Genomic DNA, 21393 nt, shown 5'->3' on the forward strand with positions numbered 1-21393 from the left:
AGAGATCATGGGAGATCTAGACACATTGACAGAAAATATCACTTCATCAGACATCGAATAGAAGAAGGAATTCTCGTGGCTAAGAGGGTATCATCGGATGAGAACCCAGCAGATCCCCTCACGAAGGGACTGAGTAGGGTTAAGCATCTCCAGCATGCTCGGAGCATAGGGCTGAAGGATGATATGAGTTTTAGTAGTTAGATAAATTATGAAATTTGTAAAGTGTAATTGACATTAGATGATGAATAAAAGTGTTTTATTTATGAGTAAAGTGTTGCTATCTCTTGTCAATCGTTTACTATATTTCTTTTGCATGTTTTGACTTCCAGAATAATTATGTTTGGTAGATCATATTATTCAAACCTCCATAGTCGGTCATATGTCGGAAGTAGGTATGAATCAAGACTTTCATGATTGGTTGCAGAGGTCTAAGGAGTTGGACATGGCTACAACAATCATGAGTGCTCATAAGTTCTGAGCATTGGACTCAACCCACGCTCACTGGAATCACTTCATGGAATTTTATCTCGAGTGATCGTGAGATGGTAATATCATATAAGTCTTCAAACCTAGAGATATGATTTGTTACTTATGAGTTGATTATGCATTGATTGTACGAAAACGCATTGGTAACTCGATGCTATAAAACGTGCCTTTGTGTATAATTCAATGAGTGGTAGAACAAACATATGAGTCAAAGTTTATCTGTTCCTTCTTGGATTAGAAGCTGGTATCTGGGCCCCTCGATGATTGTGTTTTGACTTATGTACCGGGCCCGGTCAGAACTAAGTTGATGTGTTCAATTAAGTTCTTTGTCAAACAAATCGGAAATCAGGAAACAAACTGCTGGACAATAAGTAAGACATTGTTCCATGTATTTGTCTAGCTGATATCTAGAACAGAGGATTATATGATCACTTATCTAAATGGCTCATTCTAGTTCAACAGAGTTTAAAGAGCTACGATTGCTGATCGGTTCCTGAAGTCATACTTGCAACTATAGTTATTAGACTTATCCAAGTGGGAGACTGTTGGATATAGTGTCTAAGTCCATAACTATATTTGGTATGTACTTGACCCGACCCGGCATGGTCCATTTGGGTTGCACTTCACCCGAACAATTTATGGATAATATTTGAGAATAGTACATATTATGATTTATTAATATATTATAAGTTCTAATATATTAATATAAGATCATATTATTTAATTAGTATTGATCTATAATTAATCTAGGATTAATTTAGAGATCTAAGATATTACTAATTAAATATGGACTTCTATATTTATATAGTGTGGGCTAATGCTTATTTGGAATGGGCTAGGCTTGTATGGGAAAGTCCATGGATACTCCATGGAGCTTTAACCCATGGATCTCATGGAAATGAAGAGACATGGGTATTAGGGTTTACATGGATGTAACCCTAATCCATCACACTATATAAAGGAGGCTTTGGTTCTTGAAATCACACTAGTTGACACTTGTTGAGGTGAGGGCCGATTTCAAGATAGTAGTGACTGTTCTCTCAAAGTTCCAAGTTTGTGGTGATTTGTGATTTCCATTTGAGGCATCCACACTATTGGTGCTAGGCTCTAAAACTCCAAGGAATCAACTACAACTACAAGGTAAGTGTTTGTACTAGCTTTATTTGATTTAAGTTCCCCATGCCATGCTAGTTAGGATATGAACCTTGGAAAAATAATTATTTGCATGTATCTTAGACAAACATAGATCCAAGGTTTATTAGGGTTGCATGTACACTTAGGAAGTGTTAGAATGCTCAAAACCCATCACTACCAAACATTCCTCAACATACTCCATAAGTTCCAAGCTCCATTTTAAGCTCCAAACGCGCATCTAACTACACCCAAAGCACTACTCCACTTGAACTATCTGAAATCAACATAAAACATGAGCAGTACGGGAATTCTAACGAAATACATGAGCTGAACATTATTTAAATAAATGACATGCAAATGTACAAAATATGATGCTAAAATGATGATAAAAACTACCCTATAAGACGCATAAAATGGCATCTAAAAAATCTCCCCAAGCTTAAACCTTACTTGCCCTCAAGTAAGAAAAAGATATAACATTATAAACAAATGGAAAGATGTGGATGACCTAAAAGTAACTTAAAATAAAATAAAATGAAAACTTAAACTAATGTACTTCACTCTTTTTTTTGTCACATGATCAGATTTCACAACGAGGAAGCTCCAATGAAATCACTACCTAGACAACAGTCTCAATATCTTATATTAACGATTGACAGTTATTTTTAATAAGTTAAACCAAACTTAAACAAATAATTCTTACGCCGAATTTAATTTGTGAAAACAGTGTAATTTTAAAAACAATTTTACGAAAATTCGTTTATAAAAACTTAGCATGACCAACCCCTCCTTTTTTTCCGAACTCGTCTAGTAAACGCGGTAAGCTCCATTATCGACAGAAAATCCAAGCTTACCCCTATGATTCCACTATCGAGGGATCAATCTCATTATACCACATGTCTTCTTTGTCTTGATCAACTATTCATATTTAACTTGTTTGCTTCTTGATTTCGACTTGAGCTTGATTTGGATTTGACTTTGAATTACAGATTTCTTCAAGTTTCTTGATGTACTATTTCTAACATATATACATTGACTGGGCGTGAATTTTACTTTGAGGCCCTCCATATCTTAAATACTTCAAAAATGATAATAAATTGTGGGTATAACAAGAGTTCCCTCCCAACCTCAAAAGGCGTAGAGACTATAGGGTTCGGTACTTAAAGGAATGATAAGGGTTATCCAATCTAGGTTCTTTTTAAGGCATTCAAGGAAATTATTTTCAAAACACTGTTCGTTTTTCCATCCCACACTTTCATTGTAAAAATTATCTGGCTCTTATGATGGTTCATATTGAAAACATTTAAAGCACTTGAAAAGATAATTCTTAAAATTGATTGTAATGAGACTATTATTTTCAGTAACTATCACACTTCATCTTAACAGAGCCATCGAATGTAAATAGATATCCTCATCTCATGTAAAAGAAATCCATTTTTAAATTTGATTTTTTATATGCAGAAAATAAAAAATAACTAGAAATAAAATCTTTTTGGGTTTTTCTTTGTTATTAATGCAGAAAAATAAAAATGAAAATATTTTAACTAAATGCAAATGCAATGCAGAAAATAAAATGCAAAAAGAAAACTTTGAAAATTTTAACTAAAAATACTGAAAAATTAAAATTTTAACAAAAAATGCAAAATTTTACACTAACCCCCTCCCCAAGCTTAAAATGATGCATTGTTCTCAATTCTTAGAGAGGAATGAACAGCTCAATAAAACAAATAAAAACAAAAATATGCAGCTAAGAATGAATATACCTGATAGATTGCAGAAATTCTGATTTTGACGATGAATGTTGACGAAAAATTTGAATTTTAGCAACTCTGTCGATCCTTTGATTTCCCCAAGATCGCTTGGAACTGCGATCATCTTTTTATTGAAAGCATAAAAAACTAAAAACTACTCATCGGGTTCCTCCCGGAAAGCCGCCCTTTTTTAAGGTCTTTGGCTCGACTTTGTCCAACCAGATTTATGAACCCGTGGTTGGGACTTCCTTGAAGCTCAACTATTTTCCTTGTAACTCCAGATCCCTTCAAATATGGCAATATGGGTGGATCTGGGACTTGTTCAACAATCGGGAAAAACTCTAAATTTTTATCAAATGACTCAAATTTTAGATTTTTGAGCCGTTTTCTTTTTCCATTCTTCTTGACAGCACCCAACTTCTTCTTTTTCTTCTTTTTCTTTTTTAGCTTCATGTCAGAAATCACCTTTTTCTCATCTTCCTCAAGCTTAGCTTTTTCCATCAGTTTTGTACCAGCTCCTCCAACAGAATTTACATGAGCTTTCATCTCCCCAAGCTTATCTATGTTCAGCTCCTTTAATGTATAATTATCTAGTTTCCTGTCTAAAAATAAATCTTGCACAAAACCATTAGAAAAATCACAACAATCCTCAGAAAAAGGACTACTGATACCTAGATAATTAATAGAAAATTTATCAATTGGAATTTCAGCATCATTTATTTTAAAGTTCACAATATCACCATCAAACTCCATAGAAAGAGTACCAGCAAAAACATCAATCTTGGTTTTAGCAGTTTTCAAAAAAGGTCTTCCCAAAATAATTGAGTTTGCATCTGAAGTGTCCAAGTTTCCCATGTCCAAAATGTAAAAATCAGCGGGAAAAAGCAAATTATCCACTTGAACAAGAACATCCTCCAGTACACCTTTTGGGTGTACTGTTGAGTGGTCAGCCAACTGTATAATTGTCCCGGTCTTTTTTAAAGTTTCCATTTTTAATTTTTCAAAAACAGAATTGGGAAGAACATTGACTGAAGCTCCTAAATCAAGCATGGCTTTTGGAAAATCAAGGTTCCCCAATTTACAAGGAACTGAGAAAATCCCCGGATCCGTGCACTTTGGAGGCAAACTTTTTTGTAAAATAGAGGAGATATTTTTGCCAGCTTTTAAAATCTCATTAAATTTCATTTTTTTTCTTTGATTTGCACAAATTTTTAAGAAACTTAACATAGTGAGGGATATGTTGGATAATATCTAAAAGTGGGATATTTACCTCAACCTTGCGAAGAATTTCCATAATATCTTCATCATCTCTTTCGCGCTTCGTACTCTTCAGTCTTGATGGGAATGGAGGTAATGGCATGTACTCCTTCAGAATTGGCTTGGGTAGTGTTGGAGTTACTTTTTCTTCCAGTTTTTCAGATTCTTTTTCAACCAACACCTCTTCAAACTCTTCAGCTTCAGCTTCTTTTTCTATCCCTTCCACATCTCCTTCTTTTATCAGAACCTCTTCAAACTCTTCTTCATCTTTGTTTTCTGGTTTAGATGAGCTTGGGCCTTCATATGTATTTCTGCTTCTCAAGGAAATAGCAGTCACATTGTGCTTTGGATTAATTTCTGTATGCCCTGGTAACTTTCCTTGAGACTCCAGACGGCCCATAGAAGTGGCAAGTTGAGACACATGTTGCTCCAGATTCTTGATACTAGCTCTAGTTTCGGTCTGGAATGATTGGGTGCTCGTGGCAAGACTCTTCACTATATCTTCTAAGGCCATGTTGGAACTACTGGGTTGCTGATGGGTGTTCTGATTCTGGTAATTCTGATTCTGGAAATTTTGCTGCTGAAACTTTTGCTGAAAGCCTGGCTGCTGAAAATTTCGCTGCTGCGAAAATCTCGGTGGAGGCTAAAATTGTTGTTTCTGCTGGTAATTATTTTGAAAATTCTGTTGGTAGCCCCCGACAGCTTTGACTGCAACTGTATCCTCTTGCAATATTGGGCACATATCTGTAAGGTGATCAGTCTTTAAGCAAATCCCACATTGTTTCTTTGCAGCTGCTTTTTCTTTAATCAAGAGCAGAACAACTTTTGTCAATTTAGATATCTGAGCTTCCAGATGAACATTGCTGACTTCCTTGACCCCTCTTGGCTGATCTGGATACCACTCGTCTTCATTCCCGGAATGTTTAGACTCGATCGCCATCTTCTCAATCAGCTCCCTGATTTCAGTTGGGGTCATGTCACCCAAAGAACCACCACCGGAAGCATTTATAAGCCGTCTTTCCATGGGTGTTAGACCTTCACAGAAACAATTATAGAGATGGTAATCACTAATTCCATGTTGGGGGCAACGGACCAACAACTTCTTGAATCTCTCCCAGTAGGTATGTAAAGCTTCTCTTTTTCCTTGTTTGATACCAAGGATTTCTCTTCTGAGACTGGAGACTCGCGTTTCTGGAAAGTATTTCTCTAAAAACAGTTTTGCAAGTTCTGTCCAAGTGGTGATGGAACCTGATGGGAGTTCATACAACCATTCTCTTGCAGAATCTTGATGCGAAAAGGGGAATGCCCTTAACTTTATCTGGTCTTCTGTGACAGCATGAGGCTTCATTCCTGAACAAACCACATGAAATTCCTTGAGGAATTTATGTGGGTCTTCATTTTCCAATCCTCCGAAAGTGGGAAGAAGGTGAATCATCCCAGATTTAAGTTCGAAGTTCTGGGCTTCTGGAAATATAATGCAAAGGGGCTATTGGTTGACCTCTTGAGTGGCCCACTCTCTAAGGGTCTTTTCTGCTTCGTCTCCACTCATAACTAAGACTTCAGATTCAGTTTCTGAAGAGTCTATGGTTTCAGTTTTAACGGAAGGGATGGGGAGTAAGTTTTATATGGGCTGTTTTGAGGAGAAGATGGGGGTACTTTTGGAAAAAACGGATCTGATTTGTTCCATAAGGGAGTGCCTTGCGGTGTGGAGGTTTCTGGGGGTATGGAAGATGATGAACCAAAGAGACCAGCTGATTGTTTTTTTTCTTGCTACTTCTTTCTTCAGTTTCGTTGCAGTTCGCTCAATTTCTGGATCAAAAACTAAAGGTGTACTTGAACGAAAAATTCTTGGCATAAAACTATTAGAAAGCATCGTGTCCCCGGCAACGGCGCCAATTTGTTAACACACTGTCGCGCACGTATTAAGCAAATAAATTATCACTGCTGGTTGCACTAAAAATATAGCACAGGGAAGCAGGGTCGAATCCTCAGGGACACATCCTAATGGCCAATGCCTTTTTGCATCAGGCACAATCTAGTCAAGACAGAAATTATTAAAAGGTTGATTTGAATTAAACTAAAAACTAAAACTGCAGTGATATTAAACTAAACGAAAATCAATATAAAAAACGATTTCAGTTCTGCTGCGACTTTCCTAATCATGTAACTGATCCAGATCTGATTATTAGAGATGCGTTCTATCTAAGCTGGTACTGAGAAAAATTAACAAGCTCTAGTAATTTCTCTTTTACCTAAATTAGTTAATCAAAACAGGCTCTTCAATTAACCCTAACTTTTTACTGTTCAATTAAACAAGCTCTTAATTAAATCAGAAAAGCAGCTTTATGATCTGTGTAAAATTCCCAACAATACCCAGTACTTCTCACAAGCTCGGAAGCGTAAAGGTATGATTTTTCAGTTTATAATAAAGTCAAATCCCAAACACGGAACCATTTATTACTTGTTACTTATTACCAGTTGACAAGAACAATTACGTATTCTATAACTGATTAACTGGAATGATAAAACCCTAGCTAGGTGATCAAACTAACAAGAATCAAAATCAAACATTCATTAAGAACAAAACGGAAGAATCTAGATAGAAACACAAATCAAAAATCAGATCTAATGATCAATCACATGAAAAGTACTTGTTTTATGCAAAACTGAAAACTAGGGTTTAGCCAGACATGACCAAAATCTAATAAAAATAGATGAAAAGAGACATCAAACAACTAATCTTACTAATCTACTTGAAGGAGATGATCCACAGTCTTAAGATCTTCATAAATTGATGAAATCAGGGAAAAAACGCCTCCAAAATCGTATTTTCATCGTCTGATACCTTCTGGAATCGTCCACTTAGGTTACTGGAAGGCTATCAGGGTCTTTTTATACGTCCAACAGCAAAAATGACGCACCTGCGATCGCAAGGAGACAACCTGCGATCGCAGGTTTTGCAATAAAGGCATCTGATGTCGTTTTAATGAAGTAGGATGCTATTTTGACACTTTTTGGCCAACCTACGGTCGCAAGGAAACAACCTGCGAAAGCATGTTTTGAGTTTTCACTTCCGGATAAATTTTGGGCACAAAAGAACCGCGAAGGCAACCTGCGATCAAACTTACGACCGCAAAAAGGTCACCTGCGATCTCAAGGAGACAACCTGCGATCACAGGTTGTGCCTATGACGTCCGAAATTTCGTCTAATTTTCATATCATTTTGAATCACGTCAATCGTAGTTACGGTTCTCGAGATATGGTCAAAACACTGACAGGGGGTCATAGCTGCCAACAACATCCTTTAACTTTGATATTGTATATTCTATCTTCGTGTGATCAATTCAATTGAATGTTTCTTGACCAAAGCATCTACCAAACATTCCTTAACATACCCCATAAGTTCCAAGCTCCATTTTAAGCACCAAACGCGCATCCAACTGCTCCCAAAGCACTGCTCCACTTGAACTATCTGAAATCAACATAAAACATGAGCAGTATTGTAATTCTAACGAAATACATGAGCTGAACATTATTTAAATAAATGACATGAAAATGTACAAAATATGATGCTAAAATGATGAAAAAACTACCCTATAAGACGCATAAAATGGCATCTAACAGACACATTAACCGGAAGGTTTTGTAGAGTGTTAGCCTTGAGTGGCGTACGTGTTGTATCTGATATTTTGGGGAACTCACTAACCATTTATGCTTACTGTGTTGTGTGATATGTGTTTCAGGTACCAGCGAGGATCGCAGGAAGGCGCCTACATGATTCCGTACACACTGATAGAGATTTATGTGCTTCATATTCAGGGACATGTTTTCTGAAATAACATTTGGAAGTGAAAAATTGTTTTGAGAATTTACGTCGTTACAGTGTCCAAATTGAAACAAAAAAAGAACATAACGTCAAATCAAATTTTCATATAACTTAATGACTCTTATGGAATTTGCAATTTTTTCTCCTTTTTATTATTATTATTTTAAAAAAGACAAATCCACCCAATTCCCACACTATGTCTACATCATGAAGGTGTAGAAGCCCTTAAGAGCAAAGCCAATCACATCCTTCTTCACTAGATTTAGTTAAATATTTTCATCATCAAGGGCTTCTAGCACGCCAACAATAATTCGACGAAGAGCGAATCCATATCGAACCTAGTCATTAGATCAATTTTGCTTTAGAATGATATCAAAAGCTTTGAAAGCTGTAGATTATAATGGTTTACATCTTCATAAGTTAGGTGAATCCAAAATCAAATATTATACAACAGATCCTGACATAAATCCATTTTTTACGACAAAAGCCCCGCCATAAACTCAGATTCTGTTAGGAATTTGGGGTACATAAAGTCTAGGAAATTCTAATAATTGTGTTTAACACTTTTCAGATTAAAGTATTTGGATGGTACTCCCAATATTTTTTAATCAGATAAGACTTAGAGAGACAATAACAAAGAATGTTTTGATGATAGTTTCTGTTAGGGTGCAAAGTCATGCTTGGATGTAATGTTTTAGGCTTTCCTCTTTGTATGTGTAAATGGGTTGAGTCTTTCCTATAAATAGGAAGTGAGTAACTCCCATTATAAAGAGAGTCCATTTTTGGAGTGTTAGACTAGAGAGAGAATTTGTATACAAACCCATTTGTATATCCTTTCTAGATCTAATAAGAGCTTTAAAAGATTTATTTACTCCTTGTGTTCTTGAATTTGTATGATGAATTACTAGATCTTTCTAATTCCGCACATGCCATCAAAATCAACACCACTACAATTGGTATCAGAGCGGGTGTTCTTGAATCTCATCAAGAATTGATCCTTGATGGCTATTTTGATTTGGTGATTCTTTTTCTTCATTGATCTTCATGTTTAGAGAGTGTTTTTGTGTTCTAGAAGTCGAATTTTTCTTTGATTTGATCCATAATTCGACTTTCTCTCTCTAGAATACTTGTTTGTATCACTTTATCTCTCTAGAAAACCCATTCAAAATCACTTTCTCTCTCTAGAATTCTTCAAGTTTTTGTGATCATGGTGGGTTTGCCATATGATTCTTGGATTGTGATCGTTAAAGATGTGAAATACAAAGTCAATGAAGATCAATTTTATGGGTTGTTGTTAAGCAAATTGATTTCATGGGGTAATTTGGTTTCTTATGGAGGTTTGAAGGATGATCATGGAAGCTTGGTATTTCAACCAATTTGTAAGATTGCATGGTCGAATAAAATTGCCTTGTCCATATTAGTTCGTAGTAGAAATCAAAAGGAAGGAGAAGAACGAGATTTGTTCAATAAGAAATATGTTTCTCTTATTGAAGACCCAAATGATCTTCGTGCTCTTAAATTTCTTGAAGTTCTTGACAATGGAGTTCAATGTGATGTTCTTGATGTTCTTGAAGTTCATGATAAGAAGATTCAAGTTGATGTTCATGATGAAAAAGTTTTTTGCTCAATTGGAGTTCAAACCGATGATATTTTGTGTTCTTGTAATTCGTTTGAAGGAATGATTCCTTATCGGAAGCCGGTGGTTCAAGAAATTCACAAATATCAAACTCCAAAAGATTTGATTCAAACTCAAAATGTTCATGTTGTTGAAAGTGGGTTTTTTCATGAAGTCAAGTCTTCAAGATGCAAAAAGATGAGAAAGAAAAAGAAGAAGAAGATGAATCGAAAGAACAAGTGGGTTTACTCACAAAAATCGTCATATGTTGTGAAGCCAAAATCCGTGAAGCAAATTTGGGTTCCAAAGCAACAATCTCCAAGTGTTGAATTGAATTTGAAGTCAAAACCCAAAAGTGTTGGTGGTTCTTTTGAAGATGTTCTTGGATCGACGAAGAACACGAAGAACGAGTTGTACATCTCGCATGGTGGGTGGTACAATGTTCGATTTGGAGATTTTCTCATTCCGACAAAAGAACCAAGATCTTCCAAATTTGATTCGTTCGTTGAAAATGGATCTCGATTCGTCAAAAAGGTATCACAAATTCTCAAATGGATTCCAAAACGTTCATGATTTCGATTCGTATTTTGCGTTTTTCAATTTTTGATCGATTTGCCTCATTGGATCTAATCCGTTTCAAACCCCATTGATTGATCGAATAATTTTTGTTTAGATCAAAATCCTCAAAATCAATATCATCTTCTAACATTTTTTAATTTCAAAATGTTAATAATCATTCGAATAAAACGAGTTGAGCACTGTTCATATGATGTATATTTCGAAGCCCAGCCCAAACAAGAATTGTTTACTGTTCATCATTCAATTTCTTATTCGAAACCCAATCAAATCATTTGATCAAGCCCTGCCAAACTCAAATGTCTAATACTGTTCATGTCCGATTTCTTTGAGCCCAAATTCAGAATTATCTACTGTTCATGAATCCTAAAATATCATTCAATCGTAATCGGAAATACTTCGTTCGTTTTTTATCTTCATTCGTTTCCAGATTGTGTATTCACGATTGTTCCTGACAGCATTCACATGAATGAGATTTCACCTTGTCGTTCTTAACAATCGATGAGTTATCCTTTATCTTGTGAATCGATTTTATATAGAATCGATTATGATCAAGCAGCCGATATTTGATTCTATTGAAAGTCAACAAAATCTTTGAAAGTCAAAATCGGGTTATTAATGTTTCTGGAATCGATTTGAAATTTGTGTTTAAAGTCAAAACTGGATTTGTGATTATGAGTCAAATGATTTTGTTCAACATTGATTTCGATCTCGATTTGCGATAAGTTTTGATTCTAAGTCGATCTGTATCTCTTGGAGTCAAGAAATCGATTCTTGATGACTGGAAACGACGAGTGTTTTATGTTCTTGGAATTGATTATGATCTTGATGTCGAACACTTTTTATTTGGAATCGAAGGTTTGAACGATTGAAGAACTGTGAGTTTAACAGATGAAGTCGATGATTAAAGGTCGATATTGGATTTGGTTATGTTGATATTTGGGTTATTGAATCGAAGGGTATAAAGAATTTAATGTCGATGATTACTGCTTGGGAAGATGTATTTGATTTTGACATACGAAGGGTTTATGTGGAGTCATTGATTTTGTTTTGGAACTGGAAAACGAAGGTTTTTGGAATTGGGTTTGATGTTCGAAGGAGGTATTGAGGGTGATAGTGTAATCAATGTTTGAAGGGTTTAAGGAAATCGATTTTGGGGTCTCTGTAATGTAAGGAACAAAGAACTGTTGTTGAAAAAACGAATCCTTGGTTTTCTTTTAATCGATGATTTGGGATGAACTGTAAGGAACGAAGAGTTGTAAGAAACGGGTGATGTTGATTAACGAAGTCTGTGTTTGTGAATGATTCGAAGGGGTGTTTGTCTGGGGTTAATGAACGAAGGGTTAAGCATCGATTTGGGAACAAAGACTGTAAGAACAGATGATCGACTGGGTTTGATATTCAAATGATCAAAGGACTGATATTTTGATTCAGAGTGATGAAAAACGAAGGGTATATGGATGAATGGAAAAACGAAGAGTTTAGAGTCCAGATTCGAAGGGTACAAAGGTGTTAGGCATTTGAACGGATGGTTACTGGGTTTTTATTTTCGAAGGGGTCTTTGTACGTGTTCAAGTCTTCGTATGTTTGTTACTTGGTTACTGATTGAAGAAGAAAATCAAAAGTTTCGAATATTACCCCTGAAGTTTCGAAGACATGGCACAAATGATCCAATTTTGAAATGGTGACAAAAGTTGTGAAAAATGACAGAATTTTTCTATTAGCCCCTGCAGTTTCGAAATATTGGCAGAAAATACCCAACTTCGAAATTGGGAAAATTTTCTGAGAAATTGAAGAATGTTCATTTCTGGTCCCTGCAGTTTGTGCAAATTGATGCTTTCTACCCAGCTTTGAAAAAGGGGGAGAGTTTTGCATATTTGGCTGTTTTGGACGCAACGGGTCCCTGCAAGTTTCAGAAAGTGACAATTTCTACCCGGATTTTGAAAAATCTTGCAACTTTCACCCAAAAAGTCAAAAATTTTCATAAATTGAAAATTTTTTGAGGCTTTTTCGTGATTGTTTTTCCGTGCAAGATTTTTGGTGATTCATTTTTGGTACACATCAAGGGGGAGTTTTGTGAAGACTATTCCTCGGGCGCTTCTCATCCTTAGTGGGTTTTATAATCATTTTTTGATTATAAAAAGGGGGAGAATGATGGGTATTCGAAGCTTCTCGAGTTTGTCGAATATTCATTTGCGGATTTGAAGACCGGTGTTACTTCGAGGGGGAGTTTGGTCTTGATCGCGCTAGCTCGTTGGAGATTAAAGCCGGACATCCAATCCTAACTTTGAGGGGGAGAATGTTAGGGTGCAAAGTCATGCTTGGATGTAATGTTTTAGGCTTTCCTCTTTGTATGTGTAAATGGGTTGAGTCTTTCCTATAAATAGGAAGTGAGTGACTCCCATTATAAAAAGAGTCCATTTTTGGAGTGTTAGACTAGAGAGAGAATTTGTATACAAACCCATTTGTATATCCTTTCTAGATCTAATAAGAGCTTAAAAAGATTTATTTACTCCTTGTGTTCTTGAATTTGTATGATGAATTACTAGATCTTTCTAATTTTGCACATGCCATCAAAATGAACACCACTACAGTTTCGTATGTACCAGAAAATAGAGACCAAAATCGACTTTTAGATCTTTGTCTGAAAAATGTCATATGACAGTATCAAACTATCATAAAACCATAAAAACTGACATAAAAACGAAAGTTTGGATAACTGTCAAACCAATCGTCAATTCTCTTAAAATCTGATTTTCTGATACATTTTTAATATAAGGGTCAAGCTAGGGGCTCTGCCCCTTGGACCCTGCTCCTAGGGACGCTGCCCCCTGACCCCTGTTCATTTAGGGGTTTCGTCCCTAAAATACAGTGTACTTTAAGACTTGATCAAACTTAAACAAGTGTGTACTCCACACATTGCTTACTTGTTTAATATTTATCAATATCATTTTTGGTCAACAAAGTAATCCTATTACATTTAAATAATATTTATGATAACAAAATCACTAATATAAATTAACCTAAATTCTACAATATAAGCCTAGATTCTACATTTGCACAAGGATATTAAAATTGTGTTCATCATTAGCACAAGGATATTACATCGACATCCAACGAAAAAATCGTCAGTATAAACCTTGAGTAGATTGGAAAGGGTTCACATCGAATATTCTACTGATAATTCGTATAACGAGGAAGCTTAGAGCAGAGCAGTGCCTTTTTTTTTGTCTTAACTAATAATAATAATATTATTACCCAAATAATGATAATTTGTCATTTTATATTGTTTTAATGTCTGATTTTTTAGCAAACTTTACAAAAAAAAAAAAAACTTGAAAAATAAACCTTATTATTATTATTATTATTATTTTATATATATATATATATATATATATATATATATATATATATTAATTAAAATTAAGTGGCTAAGGGATTGACATAAATGGTCCATCAATTATTAATATATATTCATTAAAAATGTCCGACAGAAATGGTCCCTTTATTATGAATATGGTTGCAATTGTGTCTCCTTTCTTTTAGGGGTGGTTTATGTCATTTTTTTTTTATTTATATACACGTGTTGTTATGATCTAACTTTACCGTACCCACCGCTTTCTCATCCAATGAGGTTCAGATTTGTGTACATGGTCACCGCCCCTACCTTCTTTCATCCAACAACACAGACCGACCGCCTTTGTCTCAATCTTTTGTTAACCTTCTCTGAGTAGATGATAATGAATAACCAGTCTTCCAAGAAAACCTTACTCCTCCACCTTCTCTCTTCACCGCCTCATCTCAACACCGTCACCACCACTAACGCCACCCTCTTTAAAGGCTTTCTTCTACCGATTAAGAATTAAGGTTAAATAGATGATTCAGCTATTTAATTTTGGGGTTTTATTGAAGCATCTGGGATGAAGATAACACATCGACACTAGTGAGAAAAAGATCGAGAAATCAGCCCTACTCTACCCCCTGTAGAAATCGATCTTTGACCAAAATTGCAGGTTAATTTATTCAATTTATTTTATTTTTCTTGTGATGAAGCCCTACTCTACCCTCATTTTGTTCGATTCTTGCTAACGAAGAAGGTAGATGAAGAAAGGGATCGAGAAATAGAGATAAAGAGGTGTTGTTTCGAGTTCCAAGCTGACCTCACTTCCAGATTTTGGTTATGTATAGATATGTTGCGCTTCCCCAATCCATTTGCTTCCCTCTCAATGCTTTGCTCAAGTTCTCCTTTGCCCTACATCACGTCTCTTCAACTACTCCAGGCAGACTAATTAAAGGAGGTCGATATCACTTTTGTTTTTGGAATCGGAATTGGTATAGGTAAGGCTCCAGTGATAAGTTTACATTTATCAAGTAAAATTTAGGTTTTTTTTTAAACTTATCTAATTTTGATCTGCTACCGTCCCCAGCTTGCTTCTCCTCCGTGAATCTGCTCCAACATCGGTTCTTCGTTTCAACCTTCACTGTGAAAAAAATGGCATCTATACCTTGAATTCACGTCTCCGGTGAAGCCCTCAATTTCTAGGGCAAAAGGGCCATCTTTGGTTTCATTTGTCCCACATATGAACTCAGATTCGCCTAACCAAAGCTTGAAGAGTAAAAACACCGATGATTTTGCATATCAATATGGATAGGTATAAAAATACAAAACTCTTTGAAAAAAATCGATTTTAAATTGTTTGGATTCATTTAGGAAGTATAATTAAAACAATATGGACACAAAAGTCATGTTATTTTAATTTGTCATTTCTTGATTTTTAACAGGAAAATCAAGAAGAAGAATGTAGGACTGAAGGTGAAATAGTTCGTTCTCAATCAAACCGAAACTTTACCCGACAATGGATCATGTAAGGCGGTGGAATTGGTTAATAATGTTAAACAACTTCATCAAGGGTAAATTGGTCATTTCATGGATAGGTTCTTGGTTTCATGGGAGTTTGTTTCCGGTGGTTGTTGTGGTTGTGTGTTTGGTCAATATTCGGTCATGGAGGTGTACCACATGGTTGACGATGATTGGTTATATCTTTCTAAATTAAGTAAGAGTGAAAATTTGTGCTCTGATTTTTTTAAAGTATCCGCACGAGAAGCTCTGAGGGTATTAAAGTCAATTCATGTTGCTGCAAGAAGAAGCCTTCCAGTTTTAGTTAACCCTGAAAGGCAGATTTTAAGCATTCCAGTAAGCTTAACCCTTTAAATAGCTTTATTTATTGACTTTAGTTTAATAGTAACTATTTGCTTTTTTTCTTTTAGAAAACTTCATTGTTTCATATAACCATATAATCTAAAAAAATTTGCTATTTGGTTACAGAATATTGGCTTTAGAATTTGCCCATATTTGAAGGTATCTGCCAAATTTAATCCAAGAGTACCTCTTGGTGGTGGATACAGTTTGTTTTTATGAGTTTTGGCTAACGTGAGCCAAATGTGTTTTTGTAGTTCATTTTGTAAAATTATAATTCTAAAAAATAAAGAAAATATAAAGAAAACCATATTCATAACCATTCTTATTGGAGATGAAAATCAATTACCTACAATGGTTATAAGCAATGTAAGTCTATATTGCTTTTATGTTTTCAAAGTTTTGTTATATATCATTTTAGTTTTAGTTTTATGTAATACTCAAAGTGATTGTTTGCGGACAGGTTTTCGGTGCATCGGGTTTTGGAAGAAGCTTATTTTACATATTGAGTTCTTTTTTAAGTCATACTTCATGCAGTTCAATTTAAGAGTTGCAAAGTAAGATTTCTAATTCTGATAACGAAACTGTAATGATACTGTGATTTTTTATATTGTTATTGTCAGTTGTCTTTTTGAAGATAATATAAAAATTTGTTAATCATTCATTATATCATTCTACTATCAAGGCTAAAATTAAATCCAAATCATCTGGGCAATTTTTGAAGAAATCATATCTTCCTATTATGACTTTATTATTCCAACAGAAACCAGCTTTAACATCACATATCATTAGGAAAACCAAACCTGGATTGTAGATTAAAGAAACTAGAAAGAGACAAAAATGCCCTTGATGGAACATCATTAACCTCTACAGTCGAGAACTATTTAAAAAACTTTTATTTTTTCTCCTTCTTAGTAGATGTTAAGTTGATTGATATAGTAATATCCTTCTTTAAACCAAAAAAAGACCAAATTGCCCTTTATAAATTTTACTGCATCAATCTCATCAATTTTACTGCACAAATCTCAGGTAAAACCAAACCACAATCTTACAGTTTCAATTCCAGCATTATTTTCAGCCTCCAGAAGAATCAAGATAAAATCACAGATCAAAAAACACACAAAAAAACCAAAATACCCATCTTTTCTTAACATGTACGAGAACTCCTTATAAACCATGCAATTCTATATTTTTCTTTTATATATGCTGAAAAATAATGCATCAGTGAAGTTTTTTTTTGCATAGGAAATACCATTTGATAGTAGCTGTGGTGTTAAGCTAGGTAAAGGTCGAAATGTGTGTCATTATTGTTACATTATGAGGATTAACAAGGTCAATATGCAGGATTAGGGTGGCCAATATAGTTGGTGTAGATGAGTTCAGCTTAAAATGTTACCAGGGGGATTGTATTAATTAGTTTGTTACTTTGAAGTCAGATGTACGATTTAGCTTTTTTAGAAAAAAAAAAAGATTAAACATTTGAAAAAAAAAATGTGCAATCAGCTTTCTGAATCCCAAATCTTCTATTGAGTACATAGTTGATTATATTTTTTATTTTTTGCTTATATGTATATATTACTGTGATGTCCCAAAATTTAGGTCCAAAAATTTCATTTTTAATTAAATTGTTCATAAGACATTCACTAGAAAATATTGAATCAACACGTAATCTCATAAAATCAAGTATCATGTTTCAAACCCACAACATAAGCAAATAACATATCAGAGTACAATCCCAGAAAACACCGTGCGGAAAATCAAATGTGTGTGTGATGCCATGCTACGCCGCCGACTCCTTCCCCTTAGATGAAGAGGTACCTGAAACCAAAAATTGAAACCGTAAGCACAAAGCTTAGTGAGTTCACCCATCATACCACATACCATACAATACCATCTGTATCTTTCAACCAGTAATCATCATCGATATCTTTCAACAGGTAATCGTCATCGGTATCTTTCAACCGGTAACTGGGGACTATTCCACCCCCTACCACTAGCATACAATAGCAAGATATAAGCACACTATTAGGCATATCCGGGTACTGACTTACCCCTTGGTCCTAAGGACCACTATCAGGGAAACTATCCCTATCATGTAACATATCATATAGATATAACTCATAACCAAACGCATACCAGACCAAGGTAAATTATCACAAAGACAATTTGTTATAACGTAGTTCTTTCAGGATCGATTGATTCTAAACATGCAAACAATTAAGTATGTAAAAGTAAACACAAATATGGCTTGAATAAGTTGAATGATTAATGCTTCAACACCTCAGAAGAGCTCTATTAAGAACTTCGATTGTAAAGGTGTTTTAGGGTTACAAAACTCAAGCGTAAAATCAACGACGTATTCACGTAATGCATACATGCATGCATATATATAGTCTAACCCTAAGAGATAATCATGGATGGGCAGGCCCAATCCGGATATATACAAAAAGCCCTAAGACACAACACAATAAGCCCCAACAATCTCCCCCTTTGTGTCTTTGGGACTGAGACTTCAACCCTGTTTAGCAACATAGGGCTTCTTCATCGTCTTGAACACTCTTATGGAATTTGCAATTTTTTCTCCTTTTTATTATTATTATTTTAAAAAAGACAAATCCAACCAATTCCCGCACTATGTCTACATCATGAAGGTGTAGAAGCCCCTAAGAGCAAAGCCAATTACATCCTTCTTCACTAGATTTAGTTAAATATTTTCATCATCAAGAGCTTCTAGCACGCCTACAATAATTCGACGAAGAGCGAATCCATATCGAACCTAGTCATTAGATCAATTTTGCTTTAGAATGATATCAAAAGCTTTGAAATCTATAGATTATAATGGTTTACATCTTCATAAGTTAGGTGAATCCAAAATCAAATATTATACAACAGATCCTGACATAAATCCATTTTTTACGACAAAAGCCCCGACATAAACTCAGATTCTGTTAGGAATTTGGGGTACATAAAGTCTAGGAAATTCTAATAATTGTGTTTAACACTTTTCAGATTAAAGTATTTGGATGGTACTCCCAATATTTTTTTAATCAGATAAGACTTAGAGAGACAATAACAAAGAATGTTTTGATGATAGTTTCGTATGTACCAGAAAATAGAGACCAAAATCGACTTTTAGATCTTTGTCTGAAAAATGTCATATGACAGTATCAAACTATCATAAAACCATAAAAACTGACATAAAAACGAAAGTTTGGATAACAGTCAAACCAATGGTCAATTCTCTTAAAATCTGATTTTCTGATACATTTTTAATATAAGGGTCAAGCTAGGGGCTCTGCCCCTTGGACCCTGCTCCTAGGGACGCTGCCCCCTGACCCCTGTTCATTTAGGGGTTTCGTCCCTAAAATACAGTGTACTTTAAGACTTGATCAAACTTAAACAAGTGTGTACTCCACACATTGCTTACTTGTTTAATATTTATCAATATCATTTTTGGTCAACAAAGTAATCCTATTACATTTAAATAATATTTATGATAACAAAATCACTAATATAAATTAACCTAAATTCTACAATATAAGCCTAGATTCTACATTTGCACAAGGATATTAAAATTGTGTTCATCATTAGCACAAGGATATTACATCGACATCCAACGAAAAAATCGTCAGTATAAACCTTGAGTAGATTGGAAAGGGTTCACATCGAATATTCTACTGATAATTCGTATAACGAGGAAGCTTAGAGCAGAGCAGTGCCTTTTTTTGTCTTAACTAATAATAATAATAATATTATTACCCAAATAATGATAATTTGTCATTTTATATTGTTTTAATGTCTGATTTTTTAGCAAACTTTACGGAAAAAAAAAACTTGAAAAATAAACCTTATTATTATTATTATTATTATTATTATTATTATTATTATTAAAATTAAAAGTATATCTCTAATATTCAAATGTTGGTGCACGTATGCTTATAAATTTCGCATCCCCAACAATATCCTCACCCTCATCAATAGCATCACCCACAATCCAAATTGCGCATAGCTTAAACCGTGATTTCTCTTGCACTTTTTAGATCCACCTTGTATATATTTATGTTGTGTCCATGTCTTTTGGATGAAAACAATGATAGTACAAACTACCATCAATGCACTTTAATGTTCATGGTTTGAGATTTAAATACTCTAAGATATGTATCCCTCAATAGTATCATGTGTATGTGGAAAACTAAAAATATGTCCCTCACCTAAAGATTGAGGATCCAAGTCTTCGTGGAGACGACTTGGAGACGAAATAAATATCATACGGAGGATGTTGTGTTTGCTGTTCTAAAAAAATAATTTAAAATATAATAGGTTTTAATTTTGAATTTCACAGGTTTCAACTTTAAGTGATGATGTTAAAAAATTAAATCTCTTAAATGTTGAAGGTTTGGTAATGAGTTTTGAGACTTTTTAAAGTCCTTTAAAAAAATCTGTTTCAAGAAAAATTGTTCGAAGAGTATGAACTTAAAGAAAAGTTACTACAAATAGTTTTATTTATTTATTTATTTATTTTTATTTTATTTTATTTTAGTCATACTATGCCGAACATTTCTACACAAATAAAATAATAAAATCTACGCCTTGCAACATAAAGTTTTCTATTTACAGCTACCGACTGACTTTTAAACATTATAAGATACATGAAGGTCTAGATTCCTAATCGTTTCTTATTTTCTTATGCAATTTTGAAATTATGGATAACAAAACCTTTATGGACAACTTTTGCATTGTTTGAAAGTAAATCACATCCAAATTTGGTACCATCGAAAAGATTTCATGAAGAGGAAACCCACCCATATATTGGCTCAAAATTCCATAAATTCATGTGGAATTTTGATATTACCAAAACCCCATCAGAATAAGAAATAAAACGAATATAATTTAATATCATAATCAGAATTACTACATATTACATTCAATAAGAGCTATCACAAAGACTTTCGTAAGTTAAAACCAAGTTTCCATTTCCAACTCATTAGTCGTTTTTTACGCAATACTCAACTGTGTATCTTGGTATCATCGTTTTTCTTATTTTTTTAACATTAAGACACGTAAAGTCACTTAAAGTCAACCTTGCATCCTTGCATTCATAATCATAGCCCCCCAACAACCACCTCACATGGTTTGTAACATTATTACCCCTTCACTTTTTTATTTTTTAGAAATTATTCCTCCAACCACCACTTCCTTGTATTAAGAAGATTTTCAACGACCATGCACAGTTACACACATTTAAAAAAAACATTTTCAGACAAGTTTACATAAATGGTCCTTGTGGTTTATGAAAGATACCAATTTTCATTCTTTCTTGAATTTTGTTTATACGGATGGTTCTTTTGGTTCCGTTTTGTTGTATGCTTGATTCTACGACTAACTATGTTAGATATCTATATGTGTGCTAAACATTACAAAATGATTGTTTTTGCCCTTATTTTGTCTTTCTCTTGCTTTTATTTATTATAAACTTTATATTTATTTATCTATTATAATAAACACTTGACCCGACATATGAATAATAATAAACAAAAAATAAATTATAAAC

General features: G+C 34.3%; 1 long non-coding RNA gene and 1 other non-coding gene across 7 annotated transcripts; both read left to right on the plus strand.

The window, feature by feature from the left end:
* Positions 1–5698: 5698 nt before the first annotated feature.
* Positions 5699–5805, plus strand: LOC111891523 (small nucleolar RNA R71). The gene has a single exon (XR_002850227.1). It is a non-coding gene; the product is annotated as a small nucleolar RNA R71 (small nucleolar RNA).
* An 8422-nt stretch (positions 5806–14227) lies between these two features.
* On the plus strand, positions 14228–17375 carry LOC111891486 (uncharacterized). 6 transcript variants are annotated; one of them, XR_006191040.2, is made up of 6 exons: positions 14228–14983; positions 15073–15297; positions 15428–15839; positions 16306–16399; positions 16872–16996; positions 17088–17375. It is a non-coding gene; the product is annotated as an uncharacterized LOC111891486 (long non-coding RNA). The 6 variants fall into 6 exon arrangements; XR_006191039.2 differs by having other exon boundaries at positions 14228–14658; positions 14740–14983; positions 16872–17375; XR_006191038.2 differs by having other exon boundaries at positions 14228–14658; positions 14743–14983; positions 16872–17375.
* Positions 17376–21393: the final 4018 nt, after the last annotated feature.

The sequence above is a fragment of the Lactuca sativa genome, chromosome 4 (genome assembly GCF_002870075.4).
Source record: "Lactuca sativa cultivar Salinas chromosome 4, Lsat_Salinas_v11, whole genome shotgun sequence".
Classification (NCBI taxonomy): Eukaryota; Viridiplantae; Streptophyta; class Magnoliopsida; order Asterales; family Asteraceae; genus Lactuca; species Lactuca sativa.